Here is a 15119-nt window from a genome sequence, read left to right on the forward strand (position 1 = left end):
TGTGAAAACTAAACTGAAGGGTGAATTTGATTCTATTCATTAATACAGTAATCAGCATCAAGTGAGGGATTTATCCATTACCAGTGTGGTTTTCGCATGAGTCAGTGCCACAGTAATTAAATATTGTTGAAAGTGGATAAATTCCACTAAACCCATAATTTCTGATTATTGATGCAATATAAGGGGCTATCTTGCCAACACTGTTTTTTTTTTACATTTTTAGGCAACTACATTGTATTCTGGAACTCCTCCATTCAAACATCTCATTAAATTTTTCATTAATGACTTTTCCTCATTATATTATACAAGTTTGTATTAATTAACATGAATACATTTATGAATTGTAATTCTTTAGTACAGATGGTACCATTTTTGCAGTTGCTTGAAAAAATACAGTTTGCTGCCAACATTATGTATGAATTGTATTCTCCCTCCATCAGTTTTTCTCTCTGTCCCTCTTTCACTTAATTTTATTTATTTATTTATTCATTTGTTTATTTATTTATGTATGTGGATGATACTCTGAATATGGGTTTACTTTGATGGTTTTCATTGGTATTCTGTAGGGATGATATTTTCAGTTATTTGTTTTCTTTTTCTTTGGACCTTTGATCATTACTGTAATATCAACAAGTTATTTTTGTTGTGCTGTGCTGTATGTTGGCACTTTATTTCTTCCCACTGGTAATGTAGATATACCATTAGTGATTTTTTAGCAATCCATCTTTTTGATTTCACTTACTTTTTGATCAGCTCTGCATAATGGCTGATGATTCACATGTTATTAAACAATAATAAAAAAGGCGGTCTATATTTTGTGTGCCCAGACTGGGAATTGCTTACATCCAATATTCTGCTTGCTAGGATACAACATGATATGCATCAGGTGGATCACCAACAAAGACCTTCTCCACAGACATTTTTAAATGCTGTGTCATGCAGCCTGATTCAACAGTAATCAGAAACAGTTGATTAAGGGACAATCCCAAATTTTGTTAGGGACCAGCACTGTTGATTGCCCTCAGGGTCCTGATCCCAAAATCAGGTACAGGAGCACTCTGCAGCAATTCATTTTATTTGTAAGTAGATCCAACTGTTTAAAGGGCAACTCTGAATTTATTAGAAACAAAGCAATGTTGGTCATCGCTAGGTTCACACCTTCCATAGCGCAGACTCCAAAGTCCTCCAAGAGCAGACCAATTTCTGTTTAATTTCCTACTGTTTTTTATCCTGCTTGTTAAGTCTGCCCCACTCTCCCACTGAGGCATTAAGCTAAAAGTTTCTTGAATTCTAACCACAAGATATGAAATCTAGTATTGGCTTTATTTTATTGGAGTCCTCTCTAGTTATTTATTTATTTATTTATTGACATTTGATTACTGGGAATGTCTGACTAGGTAGAAGCCCATTTTCAGAGGAGGCTTGGAAGAAATGCTTCAAATTATTACAAAACATTTTAAGAACAACAATTTTACAAACCTTCAAAAATAAAAACATCTGCACTTTAAATAATTATAGCAAATTGGACATAATATACAAACATTGGTTAAGAAGCGATACAAGGTACATGACAATCATTTAAAATTTAGAGAAATTTCAGACAATTTGTACAGAAATTAAAGGTAAGTTAGTCTGATACAAATAGGAATTGCAATATGAAGTGAGAAAAAATAGGCTTATGGTATATTTAGAGAGAAAGTCAGGGAAGAGAATTAGCTAGCAGTAAGGAAGTAAGTGTAGAAGGGAGAGTATGGAGGTATATGGAATGAAAGGTACTTGTTCACATTTAGAGATCTAGCTTATCCTGGTTTTGAGCAAGAACAGAGACAAGTTTTAGCTAGGAAGTCTTTCAGAGTGGTTTTGAAAGATGGGAGGGAAGATACAGACCTGATGGATACTGGTAAGGAGTTACAGGCCTTAGCAACTTAGTACGAGTACAGACAATACCCGGAAGATTTGTTAGGTTTGTAGATAGGAGCTTTGCCTTTTGGTCACTGGAATGCAATGACTGATTGGAAACAAAGTTGTCTATGTTCAAATTTTACTTTTTGTGAAACCTGAAAGTTAGTAAAGATGGGAGCACCATATAGAAGAGTGGGGAGGAGATGAGTTGTGGCATGTGCAGTTTTAGTTGCATTGGCAAGAAAGTTTTTGGCTTTGAAAAGCATCCCTAGTTTTTAATGATTTTTTTTCTTATGCAATGTTGTATATGCAGGTCAAATGCAAGATTATCGTCACCACTAAAAGTTTGCTATGAGAAGTGACTTCAGTGGTTGTATTATCAAGAGAGAGGACTTTAAATTTTTTTTTTTTTCATGGAACAGGGATTTGGGGGGAAAAGTAGTAGTTTGGCATTTTTTTGGGTTGAGCATGAGCTGTGAGTTGCTAAGCCATGTTTCAGTGGCTGTTAACCCTTCCTGAGTAATTTTTGGAGGTGTACCATGTGGTCAGATGTGCAAATGAGAGTGGAATCATCTGTGTATTCTATTAGGGTGGCCTGTTGTCTAGAAATAAAGAGGGTGTTGGTGAAAATGTTAATGAGGAGGCTAGAGCCTTGTGAAACACCAGTGAAGACTGGGAGGTAAGGAGAAAGTGTAAAGTGCCATTTTATTGACTGACACCTATTGGACAGGTAGCTTTTGAACCACAGAAGGACGGACTGAGAGAGAATTAGTGAGGACATTTCAAGTAGAAGTTTGCTGTAACAGAGTGTGTCGAAGGCTTTAGACAAGCCTAGAAATAAGGAAGAGACTAGTTTGTCATAATCTCTAGCATTATTGACAGTATCTATATAGGTTAGAAGGGCAGTGGTAGTACTATGGGAAGGACTGAAGCCATGTTGCATAGGGGGTAGGAGCATGAATATATTTTTCAAATATTTTGGTGAGGGGAGATAACATTGCTATAGGTCTAATGTTATTAATATCTGTTGAATTTCCTCCTTTGTGCAGACGAATAATGTGTGACTTTTCCAAAGAGATGGAACGTGGGATTCTCATATTGACTTATTTATAAGGACTGAATAGGATAGGCAATGCTATTGGTTGCTGTTTTTAGATATTTGCTTGGAAGATCATTAGCTGAAGAAAAGCACGGTTTAAGTTTGTTTAAGAATAGTTTTATATAGGATGTGGGCACAGGTCTAAAGGTGAAAATGGATGTGGTGATATTTTACTGTTGGGCAGGGTTGAGATGAGATGTTGGAATCCTTGGTTAGACATGAATTTTTGGCCAGGATGTAAGATTTCTTTAATGAATGTCCATACTTTTTAGTGTTGTGTTTAGTATTATTCTGAAAGTTATTATATTATAGTTTTTGTCATCATTTATTTTCTTTCTAGTAAGATTACAAAGTATTCTGAGGTTTTCAAGATATTGAGGTGTTTATATTTTTGCCATTCTTTCCATGCTATTTCTCTATCCTGCATTAGCATTCGATTTTTTGGTTTGATAAATTGCATTATTTGTCTTCAGTCTCTTCCTTCTAGGAGGTCTAAGTTTATTTAGGATATTTAGAAATGTTGCATTGAATTTAATTACAGCATCTTTTAAGGGGTACATTTTTAGGAAGTTCCAGTTAGTAGATGATTGTGTAGTAATGAACATTTCTGGATTAAACTTGGAAAGGTTACGTGTATTTTTATAAATATACTGTTAACTGGATGAGTGGGATGTCTAGTCATATAGGCTCGGAGATGACTACTGAGACAATCTGACATTGTACCTGTGGTGGAGTATTTGCTAGGATCTGAAACTAGACTCCAGTCTAATAGAGACTCTGATGTCTTGCTATAATGTGCGGGGATATTAATTAGTTGTGTGAGACCATATAAATTCATGCTAGATGTAGGGCTTTTGTTGAATCAATTGATATAGGATTATAGGATCATAGGAGGCTGCTAGGCTAATGGCCCCAGGACCCTTACAAGCTTAGCCAAGTTCAACCCATTCACAAGGGTGTCTGGTTCAAGCAGACACTAAAAGCAGCAACTATTGCCCCTGTCCAAGAGGGACACAAGTGTAACCCCCGAGGTGAATTTTCGGTTACCCATCCAATCTTCCAGATTACGCTTAAATAGGGCCAATGAGGGGCTTTGTTTGACATGAATGGGAAACTTGTTCAAAAGGTGGGGCAACCTCTGTGAGACAAATCTGTCTCTCCAGAAAGTTCTGTTGATGTCACATTCCAGGTTAAGGTCCTTTGAGTGAGTGACCCTTGTGCTCTTTGACTTGCAAATGTGCAGCATTTCCATTAAAGCTAGGTCAGAGATTGCTTTATATGCAAGGCATAGGTCACCTCTGAGCAGTCTGTATGACATAAAGCAAAGTGACAATGATTTCAGTCTGTCTGCATAAGACAGATCTTGAAGACCCTGATTTTTTTTTTGTAAGGAACCTTTGTGGTCTCTTCAATTACTGCAGGTGTTTGGAAAGGAACATACCAAAGAGAACGTTGTACTCTGTTTTTGGCCTGATGACAGAAGAGTACAGGGGGTTATAACCTCTTTTTTTTCTGGAAGCACTGCCCTTACTTATGAGATAAGCAATATAAAATACCCTTCTTACTACTGTGGAGACATGGTGATCGAAGTTAAGGTTGCTGTAGACCTGTGTGCCCAGATCTCTCACCACTGACTGTGTGCTTTGGATATTGCTGTTGATGTGGTAGTTTACAGGAACATCAGCTTTGCTGAAGGGAGTGATAATGCATTTTTTTGCATTAAGTTTAAGACCATGACTTTGGCACCAGTCATTAGTCTGCGTAAGACCTACCTGCAGGATGTTGACATCGCTAAGGGTTTCAATTATAGCTCGCAGTTTGCAGTCATCAGCAACTTGTGTCACCCACAGCTCCTTAGTTTTAGCCTGTACTTCGGAGAAGTAGATTCTGAACAGTAGGGGTTCAAGAACCGATCCTTGAGGAACACCACTGGTTATGGGTCTGCTGGAGGAAGTGGAGTTCCCTATTTTGACAATATGAGTTCTATCAGTGAGCCAGAAACACACCTGACAATATACGGGTTGATATCCAGCTGGGTGAGTTTATCAATGATACCTGAGTGGGGGATTGTATCAAAGGCCTTTGCTAAGTGTAGGTAGGCTGTATGCACAGATTTGTCCTCATCTAGGGCTTTGGTGACAGTCTAGAAGAAGTCCACCAAGTTTAACAGGCATGATCTCCCCTTCATAAAGCCAAACTTAGTGGAGTCGAGCATTTGGAGATTTCCTGTCTCTTTGTTAATAATGCCTATGATGATTTGTTTCATGGCCTTACAGATAAGGCTGGTCAGGCTGATGGGTCTATAGTTCTCGGTGCCAGTGGATTCACCCCCTTTGTGCAAAGGGATGATGGTAACTCTTTTTTATTCTGCTGGGATGAAGCCAGTGCTTAAGCTGTGATAGACAATAATACCCAATGGTGATGCTAATTCCTGTTTTAACCCATGTAGAACACAGCCTAGGATGCTGTCTGGTCCCATAGAGGCCTTGTTTTTGCCCTTGGAGAGGGCATTTAAGACCTGCTCCTTGGAGATACTAGGTAGGAGACAAGTGTTGGAAATGCTTTGGGATATATGTGGCAGGGACAGGGGAGTGACGTTTTCAATGAACCTATCAGCCAGCAGGTTTGCTTTATCCACAGCTTCTGTAGATGTAGTACCATTAACTATGAGTTCAGCACAAATCTGGGCCTTAACATTGAGGCTACAGATGTAACTAAAGGACCCCTTGTGGTTATCCTTAGTTAGGAAAGCTAATTTGGATTCATAGTTAGCTTTGGAAGACTTCACTAGTCTTATTTGCTAGTTTAAGTTGAGGAGGGAGCATTTCCAGTTTTGAGCCTGTTCCTTCCTACTCTTAGACAGCAATTTCTTTCTCCTATTGTATAGAATATTAATGGTAGTTGTCTACCACATTCACATCACCTAGTAATATTTTTTTCTTGTAAAAGTGTTATGGATAGCCAATGTAGGATATCTTCTAGTATAGTTGCATCATTGCCAGGAGGGATATAAAGAGCAGTAATACATATTTGTTTATAATTGTTTATTTTGATGAAATCGATAAGAAGCTCTGCTGAACTAAATCTTGGTGTTGATTTGCAAGGGAAATGTGGTAAGTGTTGAGAAATATTAAAGCAATACCACCAGCTTTCCTCTTTATACATAGATAGTAAGTCTACTATATTTAGCACAGATCTAAATTCACCCAGAGTCTTTTGTTCAAGACTCTGATAGGTGTGAGATACAAGGTTTTCACCAAAAGGGAAGAAAATCAGCTTTTTATTAAAATTCAGCTGAAATATTTTAAGTTTCACTTATAGTAACCTGAGTGATGTTCAGTGGCAGCTGGTGACTTCATATCAAAGGGGGGCTGCAGGAGACAGCTGAATGGGTGGGGTTAATGTGAAGGGGTGTGGCCAACTAGAAAGGGGAGGGACTATGCTCAAAAACACAAAAACTGTAACTTTAATGAAATACACTGCCCTGGGTGCCAAACCGTCATTATGAGAGTCCAATCAAGACAAAATGAAGTGTAGAAGAAAAAAATATTTCAATGCATTGGCTGCATGACAGCTTACTTAATATCTAGATGGAAACAAAAAGGTTGTGAGGCATGAAAAAATAAATTACTTTTTAAATACATTACTGGAATGAAAGTCAAAATCAAGTATAAGAAAAACAAGCAGCACACAACTCAAACCACTTCTCCTTGCACTGCAGTTCTAATTATAATTTATATTCAGCTTTATTAAAGTACCAAGTAACATGCTGAAAGTAGCAGTCTCAGTGATACCCCCACTTGTAAAAATGTTTCTTATCCAAAAAAGACCTGCTGCCTGACAACAACTATTTACTTGTTTCATGGGGAAAACATGATAAAAGTAAAAAATGAAAAGCAAACAAGAAACAAGCTCAAGATACAATGCTTAAAGGATTACTGCACAGGTTATGGACCACACATGACAGATTGGTATTCTGTTTAGTTTAAAGGTAAAGCCTGCAAAGATGACTGCAAATCTCCAATAAATGTAATGAGCTTCTTAAAATAATGCAATCCTGTCCTTTATTACAAATACTGTTGTATGCATTTCAATATCCAAGGCGTATACGTTATCTAGTTATGTAAGTATTCTCTGCATGGCAACAACAAAAAAGCTTTCAATGTTGGTAATTCTTTAACAATATGCTTATTAAAGCTTACTTGCATCTTACAATCTCAGACAAGCTTACCTGATGGTCATTAAAGCATTGCTACTTAGAGAGCAACAGGCACTTTCTGAATAATAATAAGCATAAATCAACAGTATAAAAACATGACAGAAACCAGAACATTCTGCAAAATCAAGGACAGATGAAAAGCCACTGTAGTACTTGTGTCTACCTTGGATTGGGGGATACTCTGCACATTTACACTGCATAACTGCTCCTTGTCTTGCTTGGACACATCCAGAGTCACTACATGGGGGAGTGGGGTGTAACAAGTATGTCACAATATGAAATGTCTCAGGCTGACTGTGATGGCCCTGACACATTTGTCATACCCCTCAACCTCAGAGCAAGAAATCTGGACAAAGTCATACATAGAAGTGGGACAAAGGCCCAAAAATAAGGACAAATTTAAAATATTGCTCTTATAAACTTAGAAAGATAATAGAACAGTAGGTCTTGCATAAGTATGAATTTTCTGAAGGGTATGAAATCTGAAACTCAAATGTCTGTCATTATTTTCTATCTTCAGTCTTTAATGATTTGCCACCAGTTTGCCAAAAAAACAAAATTTTATGAAAAATGGACCAAAAATGTAATGCAAAAATATAAAATAGCCTCACAATACAGCTGGGAACCTGTCAAAGAAGGAACACTTTTTTAATATTAATACTGCTAACTTGAGCATGCTGACAAAATAAAAAAATCTACATTCATTTCTGAAATAAAAGTAATCTATAAGTCTGATTATTACAGTTATTTATTAATCGTAAACCCACCACGTTTTCTTCCAAAATTGCCATTTTGGGGAGAGATCATTAGGGGAAGAGCAACAAGTGATGCACAATCAAAAAAATGAGTGGCACAACTTTCACCAAACTTCAGAGATAAGTTTTTTTTTTTTTTTGAGGGAGAAAGCTCCCCTGTACCATGCATGACAGGGGACACCACACAACACCCCCTGAACATAAATATATCTACTCCCAGATTGCACAACATTGGATAAAAAAGAAAACTGTCGATCATATGACACCACCCTGGCTTCACATATCCTTGTTCAGCCAATTTATTGTTTATTTCTATGCAAAATATAAGGGCTAAAAGCTACCATGGGAATGTAAGGCTAGGCCTCTTAAGATTGTCAAAAATCAATATCATAGTAAATACCCATGAGCCTATGAACTATAAAGCCAAAACTTTATTTTTTTCCACCTGTTTGTTTTCAGTCAGCTATCCTGTAACTGTCTTTGTGTAAGGTAGGCACAAAACTAAGCTTTTACCATTTCTACTGTGTGCCTGACCATTCTGAACTGCCTTGCACTGTAACAAATTCATGGATGTTATTCAGCAATGTTTATTTTTTTTTCCATAGGTGCGTCCCTTATTCTCTTATTATCAGTTTAGAAAAGGATTTCTTTTTAGGTTTAAACAATGACAGAAGAATAACTGTTTGAATCATAATTATACTAATATATCACTAAGCTATCACAGTATGGTTTACATTATCCTAGTATTTTGATTTGCATTCCAAGAACAGACAGCACTTGAGATATTTGTAATAGTGATGCACATACTTCCCAACTGTCCCTGATTTTGACCCAAATTTTAACACTGCCCTTCTTAATCCCACCTAAAACTGGTGACTTTTGCAGAAAATGTGGTGAATTACAGTTAATAAATAATGGTGATAATTAGAGTTATGGACTTCTTTACTTTAGAAACTGTATATTAATTCACACTATCTTATTCTGGTAATGTCTAAAGTTAATACTAATACTTTAAAAGTGTCCCTGATTATTTGTGCATTTGTCCCTGATTTTGTTGAGATTTGTCCCTGACTGGTTGAGCACTATGGTGATGCAAATGGTAAAAAAAAATAGGTGATTGTTGATATGTCCCTCAGTTCTTCCAATTTGTGTACAGGCACAGATGTGATGAGAGAAAATGTCATGCTTACATAGGCAACAATAACTTAGTGCTGGTTGTGTTGATCAGAGCAATAACCATTCTACATGGGAGTATGAGTTATAACAAATACACACCTCTTAAAGTTCAGTGAGCAGTAGTTCAAATCAGCATTTTAAGAAAGTGAAATGTTAATGCATCTGTACCATTTATCAAACCATTTAAAGTTAGAGAATGTTTTGTATGTCCATCTGTTGTAAGCACAAATGCAAACTTGTTCCTGACTTTATCACTGCATTCAACTGGTCCTGATATAGAGGATGTGGGAGCCATTGCCCAGAACAGTAATAATCTTGGACATTTTATTACTGCACTTGAAAGGAAGGTACAAACCTACAAGAGGCTCCAATGGCAACGGCTAAGCTTTTTAGCTTATTTGGAGCTTGGGGTTGTGCCTAGAAGTTTAAGTATATTGAAGATGCCAACATATGCGAATACTTATCTGGAGCTTTTGAAAAGATGGCAGCAATTAAATTTAAAGTTATGTTCTGAGTACATGGTGCTTATGAATTAATTCTTTCATGACATTGAAACACAATTGGTGAGTGAGATTAATAAAGCTGAGAATGATGTTGTGACTATGGCTGCATTTGAGAACTCAGTACATATCTACCAACAAATGGTAGATAGATTGATTGCTCTCAACAAGAGACTTGAAACTGCTAAAAAACATAAGCTGCAGAGGGATATTAATGATTTCAGGTTGGGACATATCTTTTCATAGCCCAAAGATATGAGAAACAACATGTCCCAGCATATTTCTAAAGGTACATTGAATGAATTAGATACTTTTTCTAACGAGTTATGTGAAAATATGCATGTGACCAATCAGTGCTTGGGACATATCTTTTCATAGCCCAAAGATAAGAGAAACAACTTGTCCCAGCATATTTCTAAAGGTACATTGAATGAACTAGATACCTTTTCTAACAATTTATGTGAAAGCATGTATGTGACTAATCAGGGTTTACAAAATGAGGCAGCAACTAATAGAAATGGACATATAGCTCCACAGAAATCCCCAAATAAAAGCTTCTTTAGCTTCATTATCTAATGATAGCTCCATTGAGGGTTGTGTGAATAATGGAACATCCAATCAACAACTATTTTCAATGATTTTATCCAATCAAAATCATGAACCAGTATCCCCCTCACAAATGGCTGAGCTTCCATCTGTTTAGCCAATTCAATCCAATGCAAGCTTTCAAAGCGGTGAGTTTTTTTCAAACTCATGAAACTCATAACACTGCTTTTACCAGAAAAAAATAGACGTTCGGCCACGGAATCAATCCAGGGGAAGATTGCAACAGTGGATGAATGCGAGCAGAATGAAGAGGAAGAACAACATTCCACAGGTATGTAGCAAGCTATTTCAGTAGAAATAGTAACTTCTCATTATAGTAATGTTTTAAATCTATAGGACTATATTTTAACTTTGTCAAATATAAATCTTTTGAATAACGGTCTGCAGTTTATAACTACTAGGGAGGATAGCATCATTGATGCCCTAATGGGCCTTAAGATTTTTACAAGAAATCTTACTTTAAAGCTGATCTTTAGGTATGGGCCATAAACCGTTAGGAATGTTTGTAAAAAAACTAGTATCTTCATACTGAACAGTTGCCTAGATGTTGATGCATTTTACAAGTTGTGTGAACAAAATTTAAGAGCACTTTATGATACTGAATTGAGAAAGAGGGTGTATAATTCAACTAATGAGAAGTATTGGGCACTTCAGCATCTGCAAAGTAATTTGGATTTAATTATCAAATAAGCAGATAAAGGTGGTGCTGTTGTAATTTTTAATAGAAATGATTATGTAAATGTAATGTATGAGTTTTTATCTGATGTGAATACTTTAAGAAAAATTGATTTAATTGATGTTAAGAAGTACATAACAGAAGTAAATAGGATGATTTAGGACATGCAATTACAGGGGGATATTTCTTTAGATCTTTTTAATTTCTTTACTGTCCTTTGTCCAGTGACACCAATAACCTATGGATTGCCCAAGATTCATAAATCTGTAAACCACCCACCCATGAGGCCTATTCTCTCTCAGGGAAGTGATGGATCACAGAATCATTGTCTATTTACATACAGACTTTTGAGTAAACATCTTGTTCTTTGTTGACGTTTTGTAAAGGATGCAGGTGATTTTTTTCTCCAAACTATATGACTGGCATAGTACCAATGTTGTTAATGAATATTTGCTGGTCATCTTTGATATAAATTCATTGTTTACTGTGATCCCTAATGAATATGGGATAAATGCCATTCATGATTTTTCTATGTACAAACATAGACATGTCAGGGAAGGAAATAGAGAATATTTGCCACTTGACTGAAACAGTATTAAACAAAAATATTTTTATCTTTGAAGGCCAACATTATCTACAAAATGCCGGGGTGGCCATGGGAACTCCCACGACCAATACTTATGCAAACTTAGCATTGAATCAGTGGAGAATGAGTTCATTTATAGTGATAAAAGCCATATCAATGCTAATGTTCTGCTGTACAATTGTTTTCTAGATGACTGTTTTTTAATTTGGAAAGGCAATGAAGAAACTTTGAAGGAATATGTAGAATATCTGAATAACACTACGCCATTTTTTAAATTTAAAATTAACTGTTCAGCTTATACCATTACCTATTTAGATATAAAATAGATAAAAATATGGGATTGTTAAGTACAAATTTCTATAGGAAGCAAGTCCATACTAAAAAGTATACCCATAGGAGGAGCATGCAAGTCCCCCATATCTTTAAGGGTATACTTAACGGGCAGCTCATGAAGGTCAGTAGATTGAATACTGACGAAACCACGTGTTTGGAGCAAATGAGGGAGATAGCTTCAGAGTTTAAGGAAAGGGGATACAATGAGAGGTTGGTAATGGAAATTATGAATGCAAATAGCCTCTTCTTACTTCAGTGAATTTGGTATGGTTGATTTATCGAGTGTAACCACCAAACAAGTCCTCCTGCACAAAAGCAATTGCACGGTCCCAAAGATAAGGTACATCCAAAAAAACAATGAGCCAGCAAACTGTGACCTGAATGAAGTTTATTAGTTAAAGCAGCATAAAAACAAGTAACCAGACCGGTTTCGGCTGGTAAGAAACACAGCCTTCATCAGTGTAAACATAAAAAATCAAATGCTACTGTTTAAATACATGCATCAACACCTTCACTGGTTCATTTTAGAATTGCTCATTAAGACCAGGTGGAAATAATCCACCTAGCTTTACAATCCATTTTTTCTCTTTAGAGTCTAGAATGGAATGCTAACCTGTTTTGTTTAATTTATTACCCTTTACCACGTCAATAATCATAAATGTAAATTTTGCTGATTTGTGTAACATACAAAATTTATATAATGCATTGTTGGATTTTTTGTTCTTGATATTACTTACATGCTCAGAAATTCTCAGCCTGAGAGGACGAGATGTTTGGCCAACATAGAAAGATCCGCAAGTGCATGTGGCTAAATATACAAGCCAGTCACTACTGCAATTGGCAAAAAATATTATGTCATACACCATGCCACTGTTTTTGCTCGTAAACTGTTTGGACTTGGATATTTTATCACAGTTTGTGCAGTGGCCACATGGGAAACATCCAATCAAAAGTTCACCTGTAAGGGTAGTTTGTGTCACTTGAGACCAGCTTTTGTCATGGGAATGTTTGTAATGATTGAAACAGGATGCCAAATTTTTCCCTTTACGAAATGAAAACAAACACCTGTCTGGCAACATATTCGATAACTCCTGATCACACTGTAATATGTTCCAATGTCTGTGTATGCTGTTAATAAGTACATCTGAATTCCTTGCATATGTGGTGACAAATCTAATGGGTTGTGGGTTGTGGGTTATGTTCATCCCGTGATTTATAAGTCAACAGATCCTCCCTGTTCAATGTATTTGCCCAGTTGCTGGCCCGCAGAACATGTCCCATATGGTAGCCCCTTGACCTGAATCTCCTAGTCAAATCCTGTCTGTGCACTTGAAAAGTGGGTTCTTGAGAACAAATGCGCCTCATTCGTATGAATTGTGATTTGGGGATATTCCTTGCTATATGAGGAGGATGAAAGCTGGATGCATGGAGGACAGTGTTGAATTGAGGATGCTTCCTAAAAACCTGCTTACTTAAAGTATGATCAGGTAATCTATTGATCAACACATCAGGGAAGGTGATGGTATCTACATGATGGTTAGCTGGAAAATGTAGGCCACATTTGTTGTCATTCAGATAAGATATGAATTCCAACAAGTAATCCACATCTGCCCTCCATACCATCCAGCAATCATCCAAATAGCGTCTCCAAATGTCAATTTCATACAGGAAAATATTGTGGCTGATGTCATTTATGATTTGTTCCTCAATAAATGCCATAAATAGGCCAGCATAAATGGTGGCAAAGGATGCCCCCATAGCTGTACCCTTGGTTTGCCAATAGCAAGTGTCCTGGTTTAAGAAGACATTATTAGTTAGGATATGTTCTGCAAGATCTACAGGAAAGATGTTGAATTCAAGCTGATATAAATCAGCCACCTGTAACCAATAGCCAGTGGCTTCTAGACCAACCTGATGAGTGATGTTAGTATATAAAGCACTAACATCAAGTGTGCACATAAGCCACCCTGGTTCCAACTGGGTTTCAAAAATAATTTTTAAAAATTCTGTAGTGTCTTGTAGACGAGAAAGTACCCTGGGTAGCAAAGGCTTCAGATACTCGGTAAGAAAAATAGACAAAGGTTCCGTTATGTATCCTTTTCCTGAAACAATTGATCTGCCGGGTGGATGAACAGGATCTTTGTGTATTTTAGGTAAAAAATAGATGTACTGATTAGCCGAATCATGAATCATGAGTTGCTGCATCTGTCTGTGGTAATACCTTCGTCCCTAGCAGTTGTCAAAAAGTCATCTATTTGCTTCTTGAATCTGAAGGTGGGGTTGATAGGCATTACTGAATAATAGCGTCTATCAAGAAGCTGTCTTTTAGCCTAATTATCATATTCAGACCAATTCATTACTACTACTGCCCCACCCTTATCAGCAGATATGATGACAATATCCTTATTATTCTGTAACTCCATAAGTGCATCCTTTTCAGCCAGAGACAAATTATTGGGTTTGAATGAAATATCAGAGCTTCAATAGTGCAGATCTTTGAGAATACTGCTCTGAAACTGGTGCACTATGGGATGCATAGGGGGAAGATATCGTGATTTATGATATGTAAACGTATCATAATCAATATTGCCATCCGTATCACCAAACTGCAACTTAAGATTGAGTATTCTACAAAAAGACATAACATCATGTGCCAAAAATCCTCAGAAACCACAAAACCAGGAAAATAAGTTAGTCCTTTATTCAGAATGGACATATGAGTTGTTGACAAACTGAAATTGGATAAGTTCAAAACATTTACATTTTCATTTATTTCTGTATTGCTAGTCTCAAAAGACTTTGAATGTTGTTGATTTTTCCTGTGTTTCCTCCCCCCTCGTTTATATATTGGCCTAAAGGGACAAATCTCTGTGTCCTTTTGGGGGTCGGTGAACCTGTATATTTAGCCACATTCACTTGTGGATCTTTCTATGTTGGCCAAACATCTCGTCCTCTCAGGCTGAGAATTTCTGAGCATGTAAGTAATATCAAGAACAAAAAATCCAACAATGCATTATATAAACATTGTATGTTGCACAAATTTGCAAAATTTACATTTATGTTTATTTTCGTGGTAAAGGGTAATAAATTAAACAAAACAGGTTGGCATTCCATTCTAGACTCTAAAGAGAAAAAAATGGATTGTAAAGCTAGGTGGATTATTTCCACCTGGTATTGATGAGCAATTCTAAAATGAACAATGAAGATGTTGATGCATGTATTTAAACAGTAGCATTTGATTTTTTGTTTACACTGATGAAGGCTGTG

The sequence above is a fragment of the Protopterus annectens genome, chromosome 4.part1 (assembly GCF_019279795.1).
Source record: "Protopterus annectens isolate FY-2018-M chromosome 4.part1, PAN1.0, whole genome shotgun sequence".
In the NCBI taxonomy this organism is placed as follows: domain Eukaryota; kingdom Metazoa; phylum Chordata; order Ceratodontiformes; family Protopteridae; genus Protopterus; species Protopterus annectens.